The sequence below is a fragment of the Amblyraja radiata genome, chromosome 16, assembly GCF_010909765.2.
Source record: "Amblyraja radiata isolate CabotCenter1 chromosome 16, sAmbRad1.1.pri, whole genome shotgun sequence".
Classification (NCBI taxonomy): domain Eukaryota; kingdom Metazoa; phylum Chordata; class Chondrichthyes; order Rajiformes; family Rajidae; genus Amblyraja; species Amblyraja radiata.
In genome coordinates, this window is record NC_045971.1 from 31,973,775 (window position 1) to 31,999,647 (window position 25,873).

The following is a 25,873-nucleotide window of genomic DNA, read 5'->3' on the forward strand; positions in this document are numbered from 1 at the left end:
GTCTTTGACCTAGGGGAAGGAAGGGGAGTCAGTCTACCCCATGACAGAACGGGGGGGGGGGGGGGGGGGGTTGTACAGTTTGATAGCCACAGGGAAATAGGATCTCCTGTGGCATTCTGTCCTGCATCTTGGTGGAACCACTGTTGCTGAAGGTACTCCTCAGTTTGACCAGTGCGTCATGGAGGGGGTGAGCTGTGTTGTCCAGGGTGCTTGGACTCCACTACAATTGTCCCCAGCACAATTTAGTTTTTTTTAGTTTAGTTTATTGTCACGTGTACCGAGGTACAGTGAAAAGCTGTTGTCGCGTGCTAACCAGTCAGCGGAGAGACAATACATGATTACAATTGCACCATTTACAGTGTACAGATACACGTTAAGGGAATAACCTTTGGTGCAAGGTGAAGCCAGTAAAGTCCGACTCCGATCAAAGATAGTCCGAGGGTCACCAATGAGGTAGATAGTAGTTCAGGAATTACTCCATATAACCATATAACAATTACAGCACGGAAACAGGCCATCTCGGCCCTACATGTCTGTGCCGAACAATTATTTTCCCTTAGTCCCACCTGCCTGCACTCATACCATAACCCTCCATTCCCTTCTCATCCATATGCCTATCCAATTTATTTTTAAATTATACCAACGAACCTGCCTCCACCACTTCCACTGGAAGCTCATTCCACACCGCTACCACTCTCTGAGTAAATAAGTTCCCTCTCATGTTACCCCTAAACCTCTGTCCCTTAATTCTGAAGTCATGTCCTCTTGTTTGAATCTTCCCTATTCTCAATGGGAAAAGCTTGTCCACATCAACTCTGTCTATCCCTCTCATCATTTTAAAGACCTCTATCAAGTCCCCTCCCCTTAACCTTCTGTGCTCCAGAGAATAAAGACCTAACTTATTCAACCTTTCTCTGTAACTTAGTTGTTGAAACCCAGGCAACATTCTAGTAAATCTCCTCTGTACTCCCTCTATTTTGTTGACATCCTTCCTATAATTGGGCGACCAAAATTGTACACCATACTCCAGATTTGGTCTCACCAATGCCTTGTACAATTTTAACATTACATCCCAGCTTCTATACTCAATGCTCTGATTTATAAAGGCTAGCATACCAAAAGCTTTCTTTACCACCCTATCTATATGAGATTCCACCTTCAAGGAACTATGCACGGTTATTCCCAAATCCCTCTGTTCAACTGCATTCTTCAATTCCCTACCATTTACCATGTACTTCCTATTTTGATTTGTCCTGCCAAGGTGTAGCACCTCACATTTATCAGCATTAAACTCCATCTGCGATCTTTCAGCCCATTCTTCCAAATGGCCTAAATCACTCTGTAGACTTTGGAAATCCTCTTCATTATCCACAACACCCCCTATCTTGGTATCATCTGCATACTTACTAATCCAATTTACCACACCTTCATCCAGATCATTGATGTACATGACAAACAACAAAGGACCCAACACCGATCCCTGAGGCACCCCACTAGTCACCTGCCTCCAACCCGACAAACAGCCATCCACCATTACCCTCTGGCGTCTCCCATTCAGCCACTGTTGAATCCATCTTGCTACTCCTGCATTTATACCCAACAGTTGAACCTTCTTAACCAACCTTCCATGAGGAACCTTGTCAAAGGCCTTACTAAAGTCCATATAGACAACATCCACTGCTTTACCCTTGTCAATTTCCCTAGTAACCTCTTCAAAAAATTCAAGAAGATTAATCAAACATGACCTTCCAGGCACAAATCCATGTTGACTGTTCCTAATCAGACCCTGTTTATCCAGATGCTTATATATATTATCTCTAAGTATCTTTTCCATTAATTTGCACACCACTGAAGTCAAACTAACAGGTCTATAATTGCTAGGTTTACTCTTATAACCCTTTTTAAGCAATGGAACAACATGCGCAGTACGCCAATGCTCGGGGACTATTCTAATGCCATTTGAAATATTTCTGTCATAGCCCCGGCTATTTCTACACTAACTTCCCTCAATGTCCTAGGGAATATCCTGTCAGGACCTGGAGACTTATCCACTTTTATATTTTTCAAAAGTGTCAGTACTTCTTTTACTTTGAAACTCATAGTATCCATAGCTACTCTACTAGTTTCCCTTACCTCACATAATTTAATATCCTTCTCCTTGGTGAATACCGAAGAAAAGAAATTGTTCAATATCTCCCCCATCTCTTTTGGCTCTGCAGATAGCTGTCCACTCTGTCTCTCCAATGGTCCAATTTTATCCCTCGTTATCCTTTTGCTATTAATATAGTTGTAGAAACCCTTTGGATTTACTTTCACCTTACTTGCCAAAGCAACCTCATGTCTTCTTTTAGCTTTTCTAATTTATTTCTTAAGATTCTTTTTACATTCTTTATACTCCTCAAGCACCTCATTTACTTCATGCTGCCTATAATTATTGTAGATCTCCCTCTTTTTCCGAACAAGATGTCCAATTTCCCTTGAAAACCAGGGCTCTTTCCAATTTTTACTGTTTCCTTTCAACCGAACAGGAACATAAAGATTCTGTACTCTTAAAATTCCCCCTTTAAATGTCCTCCATTTCTCTTCTACATCTTTCCCATAAAACAAAATGTCCCAGTTCACTCCTTTTAAATCATTTCGCATCTCATCAAAGTTAACCTTTCTCCAATCAATAATCTCAACCCTAGGTCCAGTTCTGACCCTCTCCATAATTATATTGAAACTAATGGTATTGTGATCACTGGACCCGAAGTGCTCCCCAACGCATACCTCCGCCACCTGTCCCGTCTCATTTCCTAACAGGAGGTCCAGCACTGCCCCTCCTCTAGTAGGTACCTCTATGTATTGCTGCAAAAAACTATCCTGCACACATTTTACAAACTCCAAACCATCCAGCCCATTTACAGAATGTGTTTCCCAGTCTATGTGTGGAAAGTTGAAATCTCCCACAATCACTACCTTGTGCTTACTACTAATATCTGCAATCTCCTTACATATTTGCTCTTCCAATTCACGATCCCCATTTGGCGGTCTATAATACACCCCTATAAGTGTTGCTACACCTTTCCCACTTCTCAGTTCCACCCAAATGAGCCCTCCAATCTATCCTGCCAAAGCACTGCTGTAATATCTTCCCTGACTAGCAATGCAACACCTCCACCTCTTGCCCCTCCAATTCTATCACACCTGAAGCTACGAAATCCTGGAATATTTAGTTTCCAATCACAGCCCTCCTGCAAGCATGTTTCACTGATCGCCACAACATCATACTTCCAGGTGTCTATCCAGACTCTAAGCTCATCCACCTTTCTTACAATGCTCCTAGCATTAAAATATGCACATTTAAGAAACCCCCCACCTCTTATTCTTTGTTTATTTCCTTTTTCTTCTTTCTCCTCTTGTGTCCGAGTGCTTCCCTTTTCTGCTTCCTGCCTCCCATTCTGTCTACTAGCTTTCTCTATTTGAGTCCCTCGCCCCAACCATTCTAGTTTAAAGTCTCCCCAGTGACCTTTGCAAATTTCCCCGCCAGGATATTGGTCCCCCTCGGGTTCAAGTGAAACCCATCCTTTTTGTACAGGTCCCACCTTCCCCAAAATAAGTCCCAATGATCCAGAAACTTGAATCCCTGCCCTCTGCACCAGTCTTTCAGCCACGCATTTATCCTCCACCTCGCTCCATTCCTACTCTCACTGTCGCGTGGCACAGGCAGTAATCCTGAGATTGTTACCTTTTTGGGCTTTTCCTTAACTCTCCTCCCAACTCCCTAAATCCTCCCTTCAGGACCTCTTCCCTTTTTTTACCTATGTCATTGGTACCTATATGTACCACGACCTCAGGCTCCTCTCCCTCTGATTTCAGGATATCTTGGACGCGTTGAGACACGTCCGAGACCTTGGCACCAGGGAGGCAGACCACCATCCTGGTCTCCCGACTGCGTCCACAGAATCGCCTAGCTGACCCCCTAACAATAGAGTCCCCAATTACTATTGCCCTCTTCTTTTTGTCCCTACCTTTCGGAGCAACAGGGCCGGTCTCTGTGCTGGAGGCCCGTCCGCTGTCGCTACCCCCGGGCAGGCTGTCACCCCCATCCGTACTCAAACAGGAGTACTTATTTGCAAGGTGTACCGACATTGGAGTACTCACTCGTCCCTGCCTCTGCCCCTTGCCCTTCCTTAGCGTGACCCACATGTCTCTCTCCCGTGGTTTTGGAGTGACCACCTCCCTATAACTCCTCTCTATGACCTCCTCACTCTCCCTGACCAGACAGAGGTCATCGAGCTGCTGCTCCAGGATCCTAATACGGTCCCTTAGGAGCCCCATCTCGATGCACCTGGTGCAGATGTGGACGTCTGGAGGGCCATCCGACGCCATGACCTCCCACATCTGACATACAGAACAGTACACTGCTCTGGCTGTCATTCTCCCGCCTTACGCCTTACTCCAGTATTTTGTGTCTCCAGAGATGATGTCTGTCCTGTTGAGTTACTCCAGCATTTTGAAAAAATGTAATATAACCAACTTTAATATAACCAAATTATCGGCTGGTTTGGCTAAGATTTCATACAAGCCACATTTTGCATTTGGACAGATTGTGGAGTGTGAGGGCCAGACACAGTGGTAAAGCGGCCTTTGAAGGCAGTGGGTCACAAGCACAAGTACATCCCCAATCCTTTCCACTCGTCACTTTAATTTCATGTTCCATGTATCTTGTGTTCTTATGACAGTTGGCAGAACAATTTCCCTCCTGGGATAACTAACGTTCTATCGTATAGGATCGTATCGGAATCTGGCTTCCTTCCACACTGGGGGAGTGGGACACTGGGACAGGGTTTGAGTTGAACTCTCAATCCAGTCTTTGCTCTGTGACCTTTTCAACCCTGATGCTCTCAGCCATTTCCAATTCACAGCAAGACATCACCCCACTGGGCCAATTTCTATTGAACCAGTTTATTACTTCATTTACTAAGAGGTGTTTTAAACTGAACTGGGTTTTAATTCGTTAAGAAAGAACTGTAGATGCTGGAAAAATCGAAGGTAGACAAAAATGCTGGAGAAACTCAGCGGGTGAGGCAGCATCATAGATTAATTGTTGCCTCCGTCACAAATCAACTAAATGTCGGTGTACGTGGACAGTATGAGGAGTTGGGATCGTGCCAAGGAGTTTGAAAAATCAATGGGATTTCATACTAAGGTGTATAATAATGATTTGTCATATTACAAGCAGGTCTCTGGGTGGCATTATTATTATTGCACCCGATTGCAGTTTGTTACAATATTGATGCTTTCTGTCAGGTGAATTGTACAGTCAGCATATAAGCTCCAGTTAAACGTGGCATTGCAGAGGGAGGGGAGGGAAGGGGAGGGGGGGGGGAGAAGAGAGAGAGGGGGGAGTAAATGATGAGAGGGGGAGATAGCAAGATAGCGAGAGAGAGGGAGAGAGGGAGAGGGAGAGGGAGAGGGAGTGTTACGCAGGGGCCGCAGAACATTTTTGAAAGTGGGGGAGCAGAGCGATCACTGTTCACCGGCCTCAGGGGTTACCCGGTGAGGGCGCGGAGCCCCGAGCGGGGGGAGGGCGACACAATTATTTTTTGTTGTTGTTGCTCCCCAACTCAAAAAATGGGGGGATATATCCCCCATCCCCCCCCCCCCCTCTCTCTCTCTCCTTCTCGGAGCCGACTCTCTCTTGGGGCCGACTCCCTCTCTCTCGGGGTCCACCCTCCATACAGGCATACAGCATGGAAACAAGCCCTTTGGCCCCGTACACACCCCAGACTCCGTACACCCCAGACCCTGTACATCCCCGTACACACCCCAGACTCCGTACACCCCAGACCCTGTACATCCCCGTACACATCCCAGACTCCGTACACCTCCCAGACTCCGTACACCCCAGACCCCGAATGACCTGAAGATTTGTGTTTTCCACTTCCTCTGTAGCTGCCTTCCAGTCTAGAGATCGGCAGAATCAGCAGTTGGAAACAATTTCTTTGGCAGCTTTACGCACTCATCTGGAAAGATTGGCCACTGCCAAAGTAGGTCGTAAATACCAAGTGGCGATGGATTTGTGTCTGCCGAGGACATTTCATCCTTCTTTGTAAAGCCTTCAGCCACAAATACTTCTGACACGTGTTATATCACTTTTGTACCAAATATTCCAGCTGTTGTTGGTGCATTTTATAAACTTCACCTACATCCCTGTGAAAGAGACCGTTCAATCATCATTAGCTCAATACTTTGCACAATCGCGCAGCGGTAGAGTTGCTGCCTTACAGCATCAGCGACCCGGGTTCACTCTGGGTGCTATCTGTACGGAGTTTGTACGATCTCCCTGTGACCAGCGTGCGTTTTCTCTGGGATCTCCGGTTTCCTCCCACACTCCAAATACGTACAGGTTTGTAGCTAATGGGCTTGGTGTGAATGTAAAACTTGTCCCTAGTGTGTGTAGGATAGTGTAAATGTGCGGGTATCGCTGGTCGGCACGAACTCGGTGGGCCGAAGGGCCTATTTCAAGGTGTATCTCTAAACTAAACTAAACTAAGATAAGTAACTCAGTGGGACAGGCAGCATCTCTAGAGAGGACTGGGTGATGTTTTGGGGTTTGAGACCATTCTTCAAACTGAAGTGGTGTGAGGTGTGAAAGACTACAATGCAATTGCATCTAAGTCTAAAGAAAGGTCTCGACCCAAAACGTCACCCATTCCTGCTCTCCAGAGATGCTGCCTGTCCCGATTACATTTTGTGTCTAGCGTCGGTGTAAACCAGCATCTGCAGTTCCTCGCTAAACTAAACTAGACTAAATGTGTTATTTTACAAAAAAACAACCTGCTGGAGGAACTCGTCAGATTAGGCAGCATCTGTGGAGGGAAATGAACAGTTGGTGTTTCAGGTCAGGTCCCTTTATTCTGAAGAAGCGTTCCAAAGTAAAGAGTTGATTTTTCTCCACAGATGCTGCCTGATCCACAAAATTCCTCCAGCAGTTTGTATTTTGCTCAAGAATGCAGCATGTGCAGTCTCTTGTGTCTCCACCTTGCTGCTTAGGTAAGATAGATAGGGGAGCGACTGATGTGTTGAATGATGCAAAAGATAGACACAAAAAGCTGGAGTAACTCAGTGGGACAGGCAGCATCTCTGGAGAGAAGGAATGGGTGACGTTTTGGGTCGAGACCCTTCTTCAGACTGAGATGCAATTGCATTGTAGTCTTTCACACCTCAGCTAATCTAGAGAGGGCTATCTTCCCCCCCTCAGGCCTTCCATTGCTTGCATCCAAGTTGAATGCAGCCACAATATGTGCTCCATTAATATCATCCTCTGGGCTTAGACGGTCTGAAAGTCGCAGTGACGTCTGCAAAATTAATCGCAAACTTGGAAAGATTTGCTTTTTGATCGGTAGTTGCCGGCTTCAATGGAACTGAAGCGTTGAGAGGGAGGAGGGTCGCTGAGGGCAAACCCGACGGGGGGCGCCAAGAATGAATGGGGATCTGGTGAGAGGGGGGGGGGGGGCTGCCAAGAACAAAGGGCGGGGTCCCAGCAGGGGGTGGGGAAGGGGCTGCCTGCTGCCACATGTGGTGCAAGGCCTGGTTTGCCACTGTGAGGGGATAAGACTGTTCAATTAACTTTGTTGCCGCCAGAAACGTGGCGACTCTTTGTGTGCTGCCCAGGTGAGGAATTTTACCGGGTTGCATGAAATACAAAGCATTTCACTGTACCTCGGTACATGTGAGTTTAAAGTATCATTGAAGCAGAAAACAACGTGAGATGCTGTTGTACTGGTGCCTTATGACCACCTATGTGGTGAAGGACGTTTTGGTAAGTACTTAATCTCTTTTCTGGTAGAAGCCTCCTGATCTCAGCTTGTTGACTCCATCTAGCAACCTGCCTGTTTTCAGAACAGGGACTGAAATCTGCTGCTGCTGTTGCTGCTGCTAAGCCTGACCCGCTGAACTTGGCTCACAGACGCAACAGCAGGGAGTTTAAACGTTGGCTTTGTATATGATGGTGTATAATCTTCACAGGGTGTGAAGGGATAGGGGCTTGTGCCGGGGGAGGGGGGGGGGGGGGGTTGCTAGGGAAATGTGGGAAAGGCATTCGCTGAAGAACGACTGGCTAAATATTGCTCACTAATGTGAATGTACACAGTTGCCAAAGCAGGAACCTGCGTTGTAATTCACCGTTTATTTATCCCATGTGATGCGTGTACCTCGCTAAATAGTTTTCCCATACCGTAGCTTTAGTTTTTCTTTAGTTTTAGAGTTACAGCGCAGAAACAGGCCCTTCGGCCCACCGAGTCCGCACCCACCAGCGATCCACGCACATTAACACTATCCTACACTAGGCACAATCTTTACATTTATACCAAGCCAATTAACCTACAAACCTCTACGTATTTGGAGTCACCAAAGTTCTCGGAAAAAACCCATGCAGGTCTCGGGGAGAATGTAAAACTCCGTACAGACAAGCTCCCGTAGCCGGGATCGAACCCGAGTCTCTGGAGCAGTAAGCACTATAAGCAGCAACTCTACCGCTGCGCCCCACATTCTTCCTCTGCATTCTTGCCCCGAGACAGAAGATCTAACCGTGCCTCTCGGAGGTCGGGAACAAAAGGCAGCAGTTACTTCAGCAGTCAGTGACTAATCATGTCTGCTCCACTATAGGGTGGAACTTTGAACTGAAAGGTGATCTCATTGCTGCTGCTCGCCCTCAGCTGGCTGCTCTTCATGTGGACTGCCCTGTTGAAGTGGCCAAGGTGTTGAGCTATGTGCTAAATGTCTCACGTTGCAGTCTCAGTACAAGTACATTCAATAAATGGCAATGCCAACAAGTTTAGTTTAGAGATACAGCTTGGAAGTATGTCTTTCGGCCCCCCGATTCTGTGCCGACCAATGATCACCCGAACACTAGTTTTATCCTACACACTCGGGCTAATTTATAGAAGCCAGTTTAGTTTAGTTCAGAAATACAACACGGAAACGGGCCCTTCAGCCCAACGAGTCGGCACCATCTAGCGATCCCGTACACTAACCACACTAGGCACAATTTACAATTTTTACTGAAGCCAATTGACCTACAAACCTGAACATCTTTGGAGTGTGGGAGGAAACCAGAACACCCGGAGAAAACCCATGCAGGTCACAGGGAGAACGTACAAAGCCCGTACAGACAGCGGCCATAGTCAAGATCGATCCTTGGTCTCTGGTGCTGTAAGGCAACAATGCTACCACTGCGCCTCCGTGCCGCCCTAATGTTTATCAGCATGAAAGGGACCTCCATATTATTGCGCATAACATCGGTAAATCTTTTATTGATCTTGTCAGGCTTGGCGCGGTTCCATCCCAATCTTTCACCAACGTTTCTGAATGTTTGTGTGTTAAGTGTTCACAGTGGTGAAGGGAGATTGACATCTTGTCGAGCTTCCTAACATCTGCACAAGTACGATGAGATACAGGGACAAGGAACATCTCACTTGCAGCAGCATCACAGGCACATGTACTCCGGCAGCACACTGAAGCATCAATTATAAATAAATCAAAAATTCTACAAGAGTAGAAAGAAAACACTGCAAACGAAAACGGACAGTGCAAAATTTTTTTTGGCAACTTGCCGGCACCCGTCATAGTCGCAGCAGATCGCTGAAAATTTTCAAATTCCAGCGGCGACCAGAAAAAGGTACGACTCTTTGGGCGACCACTCACGACCAAACAGGCGTCACGTGACACCTGTATGGTCTGAGTAGTCACCCAAAGAGTCGTACACTTATTACACACGCTCAGTATCGTCATGACCAGGCAGAGTGGTAGCTGGGCCAGTTGCAGTCCATGGACTGAGGAAGTGTAGGGCCTTTATTGGTGTGTCAGGCCTTTATTGGTGTGTAGGGCCTTTATTGGTGTGTAGGGCCTCTATTGGAGTGTAGGGCCTTTATTGGTGTGTAGGGCCTTTATTGGTGTGTAGGGCCTCTATTGGAATGTAGGGCCTTTATTGGTGTGTAGGGCCTTTATTAGAGTGTAGGGCCTTTATTGGTGTGTAGGGCCTTTGTTGGTGTGTAGGGCCTTTGTTGGTGTGTAGGGCCTTTGTTGGTGTGTAGGGCCTTTGTTGGTATGTAGGGCCTTTGTTGGTGTGTTGGGCCTTTATTGGTGTGTAGGGCCTGCACTTAATACCACTTAGACTTTGAAAACAACGCCAAAACCTGGCGACTCTGTATCTCAGTGAACTATTTCTACACATTTTGTACGTAATCCATGATGGTCCTTGTAGATAATCTACTTAAGAAAAGAAGTTCACTGGACCTCGGGCCATGTGATATTAGAGAACCATTGAGGCAGAGCTTCAATATCGATGCTTTTGATAGTGGGGAGGATTGAGCTTGTGACAGGCAAGGCTCTGCAGCATCATGGTGAATCATTCACTATGATGGATGAGGAAAGCTTGGTTGAAGGATGCAGCTCCTGCACTGTTCGCTTTGAGATCTTAAGTTCATAGAAGGGTCTCGACCCAAAACGTCACCCATTCCTTCTCTCCAGAAATGCTGCCTGTCCTGCTGAGTTACTCCAGCTTTTTGTGTCTATCTTCGGTTTAAACCAGCATCTGCAGTTCCTTCCTACACACACTTACAAACCCGCACGTCTTTGGGTTGTGAGAGGAAATGGGAGGAAACCTCCACGGGTACAGGGAGAACATGCAAACTCCACATGGACTGCACCTGAGATCAGGATTGAACCCAGGTCGCTGGCAGCGTGAGGCAGCAACACTACCAGCTGCAATGCTGTGCCATCCTTTAATTGCAGGGATTTGGTTGTTAAGTTTGTGTTAAGTTAGTATTCTGCCAAGCACCAAATCCTGAGCAATGTCTTTGTGTACAAGTTTGCTGGCACTGGTAATCTGACTTGTAAATGAGCAATGGTACATCAGCAGCTCAATTGGACCCTTTCAATGCTTATTTCTGAAGATGATAAAACAAAAATGATTTGCCATCACCCGTTGTAGATATTGTTATAAAGGCACAATCATTCAATTTCTGTAAATAAGGGTGTAAGTTTTGTCTTAATGTGATTTGAGGAAAATCTAGTTGGCAGAACCGACCTGAAGTATCGCTTATCCACGTCCTCCAGAGATGTGTAGGACGGAACTGCAGATACCGGTTTGCACCAAAGATAGACACAAAATGCTGAAGTTACTCAGAGGGTCAGGCAGCATCTCTGGAGAAAGGGAATGGATGGCGTTTCGGATCGAGACCCTACTTCAGACTGAGAGTCAGGGGAGAGGGAAACTAGAGGTTTGAAAAGGTGCCGAACAAATCAGAGCCGGCACTGATGACTCAGGAAGGGTGGAGCCCACAGTGGTACATTGTTGGCTGTGGAAGAGATGCTGCCTGATCTGCTGACTTACTCCAGCACTCAGTCTTGGTGGAAACTAGTAATGTGACAAAGTTAACAGCCGCTGATGGTAGAAGATGGACAACAATTTGAGAACTTCTGCTATGTTTTTGGTCTTCCTTGTGTTACGGACACAGCCACACACACCCTGCTCCCTACATCAGTCTCCAAACACAAGAGCAGGCATGTTACCAACACCCAGCTAAGCTGCAGCCAGTGCATGAAAATGGTCATTGTTGGCCAGTCTAAGAGCACAAATGTTTCATCTTAACAAAAGGGAGAGGAAGCATGGTTTAATTGGACCATTTTAGGAGATTCGTGCAATTAAAAGCAAATTTAAAAGCAAGTGGGCGAACTCTGAAACGGCTTTCTTGTCAAATAGGCGTTTTAGTTGGAATAATTCACACAGCAGCCAATGCATCAGTGACTTGAAGGGCCGAGCGAAAAGGAAATGTGTTCTATAGAGCTCAATGCAACAGTTCAAACCGTCAGCGAGTAATACAGTCAGCCTGAGCTTTGTGGCAAACAAACGCTTTGAAACAGTTTCCTTTCCCTTTGTGATGAAGACGGGAGTGATTGTCAGTAACGAGGAGTTCACAGAGAGAGTCGGTGTGTGTTTATGGGCTCTCTCACGTTCTACTCCCGTCCCTCTCCCCCTCTCCATCTCCCTCTCCCTTTCCCTCTCCCTCTGTCTCTGTGTGTGTCTCTCCCTCTGTGTGCCTCTGTCTCGCTCTGTGCCTCTCTCTCTGTGACTGACTCTGTCTCTCCCTCTGTCTCAGTCTGTCTCTCACTCTGACTCTCTGTGTGTCTGTTACTGTCTGTCAGCGTTGAGTCCTATTTCTTAATTTAAAGATGTCTTTTACTCTGAGTTATAAGGGGAATAGACACTGCTGAGCATCCTGTGATTTCTTGGCTCACTGACAGTTCTGGCTGAGGGGATAGCGGTTCCGCTCCCCCGCCCTAGTGATCCTGTAACGATGCTTTTATTGGGGCATTGCATGAACTGGGCATAAAACGCAGCACAGAAAACCAGATGAAGTATGAATTTCTCACGTGGTAGAAAGTGGATTGAAAGCTGGAAATTTATTTGGATTCATCAGAAGGGGAAAAAGCACCTCGGGCCAAGCCACATATTTCGTTTCTTTGTTTGCCGCAGGCAGCTTTGCATCTGGCTTTGGAGAAGTGCTGCTCTGTAAATTGATTTCCTTTCTCGGGGAACCTTTGTGGGATTGTGTGGCGCAGAGGCCTTGCAGAACTTGGCCTGCGATTTAAAGTGTGTGGGTTGCACATCAAGAGACTAGTCAAGGGCTGTTTGTGTAGTGGATTATATTTACATAGATTAGAAGCCCTGTGCTTGTCGTTCAGGGAGTCAATGCTGATTGTTCCTCTCGCATTCCATCCCATTAAAGTTGAACTTGCTACAGGTGAGGTGTCCTCGTTGCAAATGCCTCTCTCTCCCATAGTTCAGTCGAGGCATTAACTTTTAGTTTAAGACAAATAGAATTCCAACAGATTTTAACCTCGTGTGTAAGCATTAATAATCTCGATGCCCAGCTGCGCAACCCCCTGTTGGGTTATATGCTTCAGATGAGTCTGAAGAAGGGTCTCGACCCGAAACGTCACCCATTCCTTCTCTCCAGAGATACTGCCTGGTCTGCTGAGATACTCCAGCATTTTGTGTCATATCTTCAGTTAAAACCAGCATCTGCAGTTCCTTCCTACACATATGCTTCTATCAAGTCTATGGAATATAGCGTGTTCAAGAAGGAACTGCAGATGCTGGAAAATCGAAGGTAGACAAAATTGCTGGAGAAACTCAGCGGGTGCAGCAGCGGGTGCGGCAAGCCAAGTGTAGGCTTGGCGATCGTTTCGCCGAACACCTCCGCTCGGTCCGCATTAACCAACTTGATCACCCGGTGGCTCAGCATTTCAACTCTCCCTCCCATTCCGAATCCGACCTTTCTGTCCTGGGTCTCCTCCATTGCCAGAGTGAGCACCACCGGAAACTGGAGGAGCAGCACCTTGGGCAGTCTGCATCCCGGTGGCCTGAACATTGACTTCTCCAATTTCCAGTAGCCCTTGCTGTCTCCTCCCCTTCTCAGCTCTCCCTCAGCCCTCTGGCTCCTCCTCTTCCTTTCTTCTTCCCCCCCCCCCCCCCTGCATCAGTCCGAAGAAGGGTTTCGGCCTGAAACGTTGCCTATTTCCTTCGCTCCATAGATGCTGAGTTTCTCCAGCAATTTTGTCTACCTATGGAATATAGCGTTGTGGCTATCCCTCGAGGTCGAGGATGATGGTCTACGTTCTGTTGTTTTTATGGACTCTCAGGTGGCTTATGAGTCCAATCCTGACTTTGAAAGTTCTTCGGCATTCAGGACGGGTAATTCCAGTCGGCAGATCGGGTTTTGGTAGTTGCTGCCTCTCTTTCCGTTTTCTTCTTTTTTCTTCTAATTCTGCGCATCTCTTGGCTTCGAAGGTCACTGTTCCTTCTTGGATGATGGTTCGCCAGAGTTTCCTGTCATTGGCATTGGCCTCCCAATTGTCGATGTCGATTGCACAATTCTGCATGCTGGCTTTTAAGACGTCTTTAAGGCGTACATAGCACTGTACAGCACGGCTGACAATGTCAGTGCCGAACATGATGCCAAAATAATCGCATCTTGGCCCCCAAATCCCTCCCTTCCCTGCAAGTCCATGTTCCTATCTAAAAGCCTCTCAAAAGTAACCTGCTCCAGTTTCAAATACCCTGAGCTGACTGTGCAGTGGGTATGGACACCGAGTAGCCAGATTATAATGGTGCTTGAGATAGGCACAAAATGTTGGAGTAACTCAGTGGGACAGGCAGCATCTCTGGACAGAAGGAATCCTCTCCAGAGATGCTGCCTGTCCTGCTGAGTTACTCCAGCATTTAGTGTGTATCTTCTGTGTAAACCAGCATCTGCAGTTCCTTCCCGCACACTTTAATGCTGCTTCGCTGGTGAATTTGCCTGCAAACTGTGCATGTTTAGGACCAAGGTCCAACTTCATTTCTCTACATCTGCCTTCAAACTGTCACCCCCCCCCCCCCCCTCCTCACAGTAGATGGCGTCTCTGTACCGCCCCACCCTGGTCCCACTCGCTGTGATCTGAACTTGACTCTGATACAAAACCCTTCCTCAACGACTTCTCCAATTTCCCCACCTCCTCTTCTCCCCATATCCTGGCGCTAGTTGCCAACTTTCCTATTCCCAAATAAGGGACAAAAGGTCACAATTCGTTGACCGACTCGGCCGTGGCTGGGTGAATGATGAGTTGGCCCGGGTGCTGGATTGCACACAAAGCCCAGCCGACGGGCCAGCTGAGGAGTTTTGGCCCGGGCGCCGGACTTTGCGTGGCCCGGGCCAAAACTCCTCAGCTGGCCCGCCGGCTGGGCTTTGTGTTCAGCTGCATGCAAAGTCCGGCATCCCATCCAACTCATGAATCGATGATCGGCCATGAGAAGGAGGGGTGGTGGTGTCGGCAGTAAGCGAAGGTCCGAAGGTTGGACAGCTGGCCGGGCTGCTGACCGACCGGGCCACGGGCGAGGTGCTGCTGCTGCACTCCATGGGCTGCGCTGCATCGGGATGGGTGAGGCGGGGCCAAACGCAGTGCTCCAATCCGACAGTCCCCTCGACCCGAGTAGTAGCAGTCAAATACAGGACAAGGGCGGTCCCGTACGGGACAAACCAATTTAGCCTAATATACTGGATGTCCCGGCTAATACGGGATAGTCGGCAACCCTACATGGCACCCTGCCTGATCTGAAATCCCCAAGTCAATCTGATCTCCCCCATCCCTACCCCGGCATTGAGCGATGACTTTGTGTGGGAGCACCGCTGATTGAGTGCAAGTAAATCATTCTGTAGTAAAGCCCGGCACTGCACGGATCCCACAAACTCGAGGCTTCGTCCAACTTTTATTTTCATGGGGATGTTTCATAAAGGGGATGGATATGTAGCAGATGCAGCAAGTAGGACCTTGGGGGTAAGATCACTCCCAACAGACTCCTGAGACGGGTACTTTGTGATAATCTGATTCTCACACAATCTAAACGGTAAAATTTGAGAACACGAATGAAAACTTCTGTTGTGTGTTAGTTGTACAATATGATGTGGCTTGTACACAACTCTGGACCAGTGTGAGGAAGGAAATGCAGATGCTGGCTTAAACCGAAGATGGACACAAAATGTTGGAGTAACTCAGTGCGACAGGCAGCATCTCTGGAGAGAAGGTATGGGTGAATGAAGAAGGGTCTCGACCCGAAACATCACCCACCCTTTCTCTCCAGAGATGCTGCCTGTCCCGTTGAGTTACTCCAGCTTTTTGCGTCTATCTAAGGGACTACTTTGTGTGGTGATAGACCGTCTGCTGAGAATGCAAGTTCCCTTGTTTAACGTAGACACAAAGGAGCTGCAGTTACTCCAGCAGTTTTAACGCTAGGGTTAACGCTTGAGTTTCCCATACCTGACTGATGGATGAGATTCACCAAGTGCCGCTGCTCCCTCCGTGGGGAACCATGCAACATATTATCATCAGCATATGCTTTTCACCGTACCTCTACACGTGACAATAAACTACATTAATCGCAAGCTACCAATTTAGTGATGCTTTGATTGAAACAGGAAGGCCCGGGCAGAAGCACTTTGTTGTCATTTTAGTTTTAGTTTTACAGATACAGCACGGAATCAGGCCCCTTCGGCCCACTGAGTCCGCATCGACCAGCGATCCCCGCACATTAATACTACCCGACACACACTAGGGACAATTTTACACTTATACCAAGCCAATTACCCTACACACCTGTATGTCTTTGGAGTGTGGGAGGAAATTGGAGAAAATCCACCCAGGTCACGGGGAGAACATACAGACAGCACCCGTAGTCCGGATCGAACCTGGGTGTCTGGCGCTGTTTGGCAGCAACTCTACCGCTGTGCCGCCCTTCCTGAATGCATTATTTTCGAAAGAATTTACAATACAAAATCAGCTCTTCACTTCAACAAACAGCGAGGGATCACTCCTGAACGAGGGATCACTCCTGAAAGAGTCCTCTGTACGGTTGAAGGGAGGAACACTGCTGTGGCTTCTCGGGGCCCCCATACCCCCCCGATGACATCGTAATCTCAGTCACCAAGGCTGACGTCAGAAGATCCTTCAGTGGGGTGAATCCTTTGAAAGTGTCTGGACCTGTTGTACACTTGGTCACGTTGTCAAAACCTGCCTGGACCAACTGGCTGCAGTTTTTGCAGACATCTTCAACCTCACATTACTGAACTCTGAGGTTCCCACCTGCTCTAAAAGGACATCAATAATGGGCCCGAGAAGAGTAGGGTGACGTGCCTCAAAGAATATCGACCAGTGGCTTTAACGTCTGTGATGATGAAGTGTTTTGAGAGTTTGATTGTGGTGCATACCAACTCCTACCTCAACAAGATCCTCCACACACTACAATTTGCCTTCCTCCACAACAGGTCAATGGAGGATCGATCTCTACTCTGCACTGGACCACTTGGACAATTAAAACACATACGTCAGGCTGTTGTTCACAGACTACAGCTTAGTGTTCAACACCATTATCCCCTTCAAACTGGTTATCAAGCTCAGGGAACTGGGTCTCTGTGACTGGATCCTCGACTTCCCCATGAAAGAACGCCATCCGCACTAAGCTTCCTAGACAATAACCATCAGCACAGGGACACGTCAAGGCTGTGTCCCCTGCTCTCTCTACTCACTCTATCCATGACAGTGTAACCAGATCCAGTTCCAAATCCATCTGTAAATTTGCCACCAATACCTCCATTGTTGGGCAAATAGTCAGAATATAGGAAGGAGATCGATCGTCTGACTGGCGCCAAAACGACCACTTTGCTCTCAATGTAAATAAAACCAAGGATCTGATTGTTGGCTTTGGAAGGGGAAGACGGAGGATCCACAACCCTGTCCTCATCGGTGGGTCAGTGGTGGAGAGAGGCAACAACTTCAAGTTCCTGGACATGCATATCTGAAGATCTATCCTGGACCCAGCACAATGATGCAATCCTAAAGAACGGCCATCAACGCCTCTACTTCCTACAAAGATTGAGGAGATTTGGTGTGTCAACGAAGACGCTCCTGAACTTGTACAGATGCACAGTAGTGAGCATATTACATGACGACCTGGTTCGTAGGAGATGACAAAAGATGGTGAACTGACCTCCACGCCACTGAAGAGATCTATAGGAAGATATAGGAGTGAAAACTGTAACATCCAGGTTCAGGAACGACTTCTTCCCAACCACCACCAGGCTCATAAATGCTACCAACGCCAACTAAACAACAGATTCTTTAGGTTGCACGAGCGACCGTTTCGTACTAATATTATTTTTTCGTACTAATGTTTCTTACTAATTGCTTTTGTTTCGTACTAATATTATTATTTAAATTATTGAACTTTTATTTCTTGTGTTATCTATGAGTACTGTGTTGATAGACTTATGCTGCAGCAAGTAAGAATTTCATTGTTCTGTTTTTGGTACATATAACAGTGATGCACTCTGACCCTTCCTTACGCAATCTTAGGCTTGCTGCCATTTTGTGGATTGGGGTTCTGTGTTGTTCTTTATGATGCGATCACGGGGTTTTGATGACATTAGGCAGGCTATTTCCCCCATTACCAATCCGTTGACTGCAGCACAGTGCTGCAGCTGGTAGCCACTAAAGCCCCAGGTTCGATTCTGACCTCGGCTGTTGTCTGTGTTAAGTTTTCCCGTTCCCTCTATGACCTCGTGGGTTTCCTCCGGGTGCTCCGGTTTCCCAACATCCGAAAGACGTACGAGTTTGTAGGTTAATTGGCCACTGCAGTTTGCACCGAGCGTGGATGTGAATTTTGTGGGTAACATAGAACTTGTGTGAACGGGTGATCAATGGTCGGCATGGACTCGGTGGGCTGAAGAACCCGACTCCATGCTGAATCTCTAAACTAAAGTAAGTCAGCAACGTGGTTTGATTTCTGGACTTCATGAGTTGCTTGTTCACTGGGAACCTGGCACACTCGGAATTGGGTTGGTCATTTAAGGGCCTGTCCCACTTACGCGACTTTTTCGGAGACTGCTGGCACCCGTCATAGGTCGCCGAAAATTTTCAACATGTTGAAAATTCAGCGGGGACCAGAAAGATGCTCCAACTCTTTGGGCAACCGAGGAGACTACTCACGACCATACAGGAGACACCCTGGCGATTGAGCAGTCGCCCAAAGAGTCATACCTTGTTCTGGTCGCCGCTGGATTTTCAACATGTTGAAAATTTTTGGCGACCTGTAACGACCTATGACGGGACTGGCCCTTTAATTTTCCAGACAATTGCAGGTCACTCCTGTTAGTATCCTGACATACTTTTAATTTACTTTTGCTTATGGATGTTACAGTGGGTTTAATAAAATAGCCCGTGAAGCCAGAGATGTTAACAGGAGAGTCCCAGGGAGTGACAGACAGTGGTTGAAGTCTCACCCTCAGCCTCGTGCCTGACCACTGGTGTCTGTGAATAGTTTGATGGGGGATTATTGGAGTTTTGCTGTGGAGGAGAGTGGTCATGGTGAGGGGAGGATGCAGCCAGTGGAATGCCGTGCCCACTGCCGTGGTACTCAGAGCACTGAGGCAGGGCCGGAGAGCAGTCGCTGGACGTGCAAAGGTTTAGTTTAGAGACACAGCACAGAAACAGGCCCTTCGGCCCACCGAGCCCATGCTGACCAGCGATCCCCACACACTAGCACTATCCCTCACACACTAGGGACAATTTACAATTTTACCAAAGCCAATTAGCCTACAAACCTGTATGTCTTTGGAAACCGGAGATCCAGGTGAAAACCCACGCAGGTCACAGGGAGAACGCACAAACTCCGTACAGACAGCACCCAAAGTCATGATCGCCCTGTGTTTAATGTAAAAGAGCAGCGTTCCACACTGACACTATCAACCATATGGGGCAGCACGGTGGCACAGCAGTTGAGTTGCTGTCTTACAGCGCCAGAGTCCCGGGTTCGATCCTCGGTACGGGTGCTGTCTGTTTGTACGTTCTCCCTGGGACCTGCGTGTGTTTTCTCCAGGTGCTCCAGTTTCCTCACACTGCTTTGGTAAAAAAAACATTGTCTCTAGTTTCCGGTTTGTTTATTGCCACGGTACAGTGAAAAGCTTTTTGTTGCGTGCTAACCAGCCAGCAGAAAGACAAGACATAATTACAATCAATCTATTTACAGTGTATACAGTGCACAGTGTGTCGGATAGTGTGTGGGGTGATCGCTGCTCAGCACGGACTCAGTGGGCCGAAGGGCCTGTTGCCAGGCTGTATCTTTCAAGTATAAATACATTGCAGCCCACCTCAATGTGACGTTTGTCAATAACCTTTTCCCCCACTGGGATAATACATTTATCCTCTCTCGGGAGAATGGATCGTACAAGTTTCATTTCCACTTGTGTGTCAAAATTGGGTGTGCAGCTGCTGTGTAAATAATACTGGGTCAGATGTTTGATTTCAGCAAATTGATTTGAAGCAGCGTCTGATCCCTGCTGCCCCAGCTTTGTTACAGATGATATCAAACTCCACGGAATCAGACCGAGCCAAAGTGTGGTCTGTGCTGGCCAGATGTTGGAAAGCAAAGGTCGACAGATGCTGGAGATCTTAAATAAATACCAGAAATTGCTGGTCACGGATGTGAATCAATAGATGTTTTTCCTCCATCAGATGCCGTGAGGTCCGTTTGGTGTGGCCACCATTGCCTGTGTTTATTTCATGGTTTACTAGCATTGATCAATGCAGCAGTTTATATTGCACCCTGCCTTGGTCCCGACATCTTGTCAATAGTCAGATGGACACCAGGACTTTACCCAAGGAGCTATGATGCTGGCCACCATAGTGAGAGATATAGCGCGGAAACAGGCCCTTCGGCCCACCGGGTCCATGCCGATCAACGATCCCCGGACACTAACACGATCCTACACACACTATGGACAATGTTACATTTATACCAAGCCAATTAGCCGACAATCTTTGGAGTGTGGGAGGAAACCAAAGACCTCGCAGAAAACCCACGCAGGTCACGGGGAGAACGTGCAGACAAGCATCCGTAGTCAGGATCGGACCAGGGTCTCTGGCACTGTAAGCGCTGTAAGGCAGCAACTCCACCTCTGCGCCACCGTGCCGCACATGTTGCAAAGCAAAGATCTACAGTTGCTGGAAATCTTAAATGAACACCAGAATTTGCTGGTCGCGAACGTGAATCGGTAGCCGTCCTTCTCCCCACAGAAGGTGTGTGGTCCGTTTGCTGTGGCCACCGTTGACTGATTTTATTTCATGGTTTACCAACATGGCGCAGTGGAGCAGTTTACACTGGAGCACCCTGTATTGTTCCTTGCATCTTGCCAATAGTGTGGTGTGTGGTTGCTGCTGAGAACAAACAGGGACCTGGCGCGGGGCCCCTCCGAGAACAAAGACAGACCATTGGGACTACTTTGACCACTACGTAACTTTGTCACCCCCTATACTCTTCTCATACCTCTGTTGTTACCTTCTCCAACCTCACAATGATCCATTCTACATTGTCTTTGATCTCCATTCCCTTTGACCTGTTTTCACACCTTCAAACTTCCTTATCTATGTATCTCCCTCCCCCCTGACGTCAGTCTGCAGAAGGGTCTCGACCCGAAACGTCAACCATTCCTTCTCTCCACAGACGCTGCCTGTCCCGCTGAGTTACTCCAGCGTTTTGTGTCTATCTTCGGTTTTATCCAGCATCTGCAGTTCCTTCCTACACTTCTCATACCTTGTGCATGGTATGCAACAAAAAAAACCCAAAGGATTTCACCGTGATATGTCACATGTGATAACACGGAATCGTTCATCGTTCATTCAGTTGGTCACCAGGACTTTATCCAAGGAGCTATGATGGTGGCCACCATAGTGAGAGTGGACTGTCTGACTTCAACAGGCATCATTGCCCAGCGTGATCTTGGCCTCATTCAATGCCCAGTTCCTAGCAAGCGTGACTGGGCTGTAATCTTAAACTCCCCCTCACCCCTCGCCACTCTTGTCGGTCAAGAGCTCCCAGCAAATTGGAAGGACAGAAATTCTTCTCAAGCTTCTAACCTGCAGGTGAAATCTCTGCAGTCAAAGATAGTTAAAAAAAACTGGAGTAAAGGGCCTCTCCTGCTTGGGCGTCATTTGCGCGACATCACTCACGCGTCATGACGCACGACGCGCACTTGATGTGCGCATGGCGTGCATTACATGCGCATGGTGTGCATGGTGCGTGGTGACATGGTGACGCGCAAATGACGCCCAAGTGGGACAGCCCTTAACTCAGCGTGTAGGGCAGCATCTCTGGAGAAAAGGAATGGGTGACGTTTCGGGTGGAGACCCTTCTTCAGACACTGACACTGCCTCTTTGTCACCTTCCCATCAGCTAACAATGAACCATTCTACATTTCCTTGATCATCGTCCCCTTGGATCTGTCATTTGCATTCCTTAACCTTCCATATGTCTCTCTCTCTCTCCTGACTCTCAGTCTGCAGAATGGTCTTGACCCGAAACGTCACGCATTCTTTCTACCCAGAGATGCAGCCTGTTGTGCTGAGTTACTCCAGCATTTTGAATCTATCGACGTTGTCAATGTTGCTATCCTGGTGGCTTCACCACAACACGCTTGCTTCCATGCTGTGAGTGGGGCGTTAGCCAGACCATCTGCTCCTACAGCCCTTTCCATAGTGCTCGGTTTTCCCTTGTTCGTCCAATCTACAGACCTCGTAAAGCCAAACCTCGGTAATAATTAATCCTTGATCAATCGTAGATCTCTCCATTTTATTCTTTGTCGGCTCTGCTCCTGATTTCTGGCCTCGGCCTCCATCTTCTGTTCTCCGTTTTTAAAACTATACTTGCTCACCAAAGAACTTTGTTCTCCTTCTGGCCAGCCACTGTGAAACATATGGAGATTATCTGCAATTAGGAGAATTCCTTTAATGGCACGGGAGCAGTAAGATTTGGCACATTTTTGTACTTAATGTTCAGAACGTGTCTCTAATTCTACTGCACAAGCGAAGTTGATAAATATCTATCCAGTCCAAGTGGTATTGTCCGCCAATTTGAAATTCCAGTCTCCCAGAATGTTTCCCACTGTTTAGAAGCCGTGATCCAAGCACAACATAACCATTGGAATCACGATGAGCATTTGGATGACGTTTCGGGTCGAGACATTTCTTCAGAAGAATCACCCATTCCTTCTCTCCAGAGATGCTGCCTGTCCCGCTGAGTTACTCCAGCTTTTACAATACAATACAATACAATACAATACCTTTTATTTGTCATTTGAACCTCACATGAGGTTCAAACGAAATTTGGTTTCTGCAGCCATACAAGAAAAGAACCAAGACACACACCAACACAATTCACACAAACATCCATCACATTGAGTCTCCTCCTCACTGTGATGGAAGGCAAAGTCTTGTCTCTCCCCTGCTCTCCATTCCTCTCCCGAAGTCGAGGTCAAAGGCCCCGGTGGGCGCTAGCAAGTCCGCGGCCACTCAAAGCCATGCCGGGCGATGTAAGGCCCTGCCCCGGGTCTTGATGTTGGAGCCCGCGGCGGGCGCTAGCAAGTCCGCGGCAATTTAAAGCCTCGCCGGGCATTGTAAGGCTCCGCTCCAGGTCACTCTGAACCCCCGCAATTCGAGCGGGAGAAGTCGCCGTTGCCGGTGCCCCGCAAAGCAGTCTCCCACCGGGGACCTGCGAGCTCCCGGTGTCACCATCCACCGGAGTCGGGTCGCAGCAGCGGCAACGGAGACCCGACAGGTAAAAGGTCGGGTCTCCATGCAGGGAAGAGATTTAAAAGTTTCCCCCACCCTCCACGCATACACATTTAAAAACCCGCAACAAACTAAACCCTCAACGGGACAAAAAAATAAAAAATACACAGACAGACTGCAGAGGCCGCTGCAACGTCAGTCGCGCCGCCCGATCAGCGTGCCTATCTTTGGTTTAAACTAGCAACAGCAGTTCATTCCTGCACATGATGAGCGTTTGACGGCACTGGGCCTGTACTCGTCGCGTTTAGGATGAGGGGGGACCTCATTGAAATTTATCGAATAGTGTAAACCCTGGATAGAGTGGATGTGGAGAGGATGTTCCCACAAGTGGCAGAGTTTAGGACCAGAGTTCACGGCCTCAGAATGAAAGGATGTTCCTTTAGGAAGGAGATGAGGAGGAATTTCTTTAGTCAGGAGATGGTGAATCTGTGGAATTATACCAAAGATAGTCAAAGTGTGCTGGAGTCATTCAGTGGGTCAGGCAGCATCTCTGGAGAAAAAGTCGAGGTGACATTTCGGGTCTGGATCCTTCATCAACCCGGCCTTTTTCTCCAGAGATTCTGCCTGACCCGCTGAATAACTCCAGCAATTTGACTATCTTTGGTATAAACCAGCATCTGCAGTTACTTGTTTCTATAGAAGGGAAAGAGAGCATGGTGTAGGGAGATGTAGAGAGATGGAGGGCAGAATAGAAGAGGTGTTTAGTTTAATTTAGTTTATAGATACAGCATGGAAACGGGCCCTTCGGCCCACTGAGTCAGCACTGACCAGCGATCCCCGCACACTTACACTATCCCACACCGACAAGGGACAATTTACAATTATACCAAGCCAATTAACCTACACACCTGTACATCTTTGGAGTGTGGGAAGGATACCGGAGATCCCAGAGAAAACCCACGCTGTAACAGGGAGAACGTACAGACAGCACCCGTGATCAGGATTGAATCTGGGTCTCTGGCAGTGTTAAGGCAGCAACTCTACCACTGTGCCACTGTGCCATCCTGCTGCGTAAGATGCTGCCCCATGTTAGCTCTGGAAATCGCATGACAAATCAAACACAAAACCTGTTGGAGATTGAGTCCTCACTCTGAAATTTGTTGTGACTCAGGCACAATCTTGAGGACGTGTTCTGATTCCGCATCGTGACCGTTAGTGATTTTCAGGAGTGCTTCGAGATATGTGATGAAACAAACTGCTGGAGGAACTCAGTGGATCACGTAGAGGAGAGTGGACAGTTGACGTTTCGGGTCAGGACCATCACCTGGACCTAAAATGTTGGCTGTCCATTTCCCTCCACTGGGATGGGCACACCGATCCACTGAGTTCTCCAGCACTTTGTGTTTTGCCCATTCTCAAGAAGAATGTACTTTAGAGAGAATCTCTTGCCTCTGGGCTTGGGATATAGCATGCACCAAATGGGCGGAGTGGCCTCCTGTGACACCGGGAAGTATTCAGAGAAAGCACAGGGCTGAAATCCCGTTGGCTCTTTTGTTTCTTTGCCGGTAAACACCTTGCCAAATGAGCAGTGGAATTCTGGAATTGTTCCCGCAGCCTGGGGCCAAGTGAACCTGGTGAGACTGAGGTTGCTAGGGGTTTTAAGGTGGGGGATGGTGTGAAGAGATGGTGGCTCTCAATAGCCTCCAGGCTACCTAATTCAACTTTACAACCACTTTGAAGGTCACTTTTGCACTGTTGCATTGAGAGTGAGAGCTTCATTTGCAAGGCTGACAGTGTCAAGTTATCCCTGTGTAAATCTGGACTAAAGATAGACACAAAATGCTGGAGTAACTCAGCTGGACAGGCAACATCTCTAGAGAGAAGGAATGGGTGACGTTCCAGGTCGAGACCACTTCTTCAGGCTGAGAGTCAGAGGAGAGGGAGACATATCAAAGGTTAAGGTGTGAAAATGACAGATCAAAGGGGAAGTTGATCAAGGAAATGTAGTACGGTTCTTGTTAGCTGAAGGGAAGGCGACAACGAGACATACAATCAGTAAAATTTAATCAGGAGGACTGTAAACGAGTCGCAAAACTAGGATGGGGTGGGGGGATGGAGAGAGAAGGAAAGCAAGGGTTAAGGGGCTGTCCCACTTGAGCGACCTAATCCGCGAGTTCTGGCGAGTTTGCCCTCGACTCATACTCGCAGCATGGCCGACACGAGGTCGTAGGAGGTCTTTGTAACTCTCCTTCATGCTCGAGAGTAGTCCCCGCGTACTCGAGGCCTCAGCTAGGTCGTGGCGTTTTTTTCAACATGTTGAAAAATGCCCGCGAGTAAAAAAAGGTCGCCATGGAAAAAATCTACACTTTTTTTACTCGTAGGTTTAGTCGAAGTATGTCGTAGTAGGTAGGCATGTTAGTCGTAGGTAATTGAGGGTAGTCAAAGGTAATTGATGGTAGTCGTAGATAGTCTTCAACATAGTCAAAGGGAGGTCGAAGGAGGTCTTCTACATAGTCGAAGGTCTTCAACATGACATTTTTTCAAACTCTCCTAAACTCTTCTAAACTCGGCAATTAGGTCGCCCAAGTGGGACAGCCCCTTTACTTGAAGTTAGACAAATCGCTATTCAAATACCGCTGGGTTGTAAGCTGCTCACTGAATTGAATTGAATACTTTATTGTCAGATGTGACAAGTCACAGTGATATTCGTTGCTTGCATACCTGGCCA

General features: G+C 47.6%; 1 protein-coding gene and 1 long non-coding RNA gene across 2 annotated transcripts in view; one reads left to right on the forward strand and one right to left on the reverse strand.

Moving 5' to 3' along the window:
* Positions 1-25,873, forward strand: part of fam171a2 (family with sequence similarity 171 member A2) — a 286,830-nt gene that overhangs the window by 36,273 nt on the left and 224,684 nt on the right. The window lies entirely within an intron of this gene.
* LOC116982096 lies at positions 12,601-20,873 on the reverse strand. Its single transcript, XR_004414349.1, has 3 exons — positions 20,579-20,873; positions 13,980-13,981; positions 12,601-12,613 (listed from the first exon to the last, which is right to left on the reverse strand). It is a non-coding gene; the product is annotated as an uncharacterized LOC116982096 (long non-coding RNA).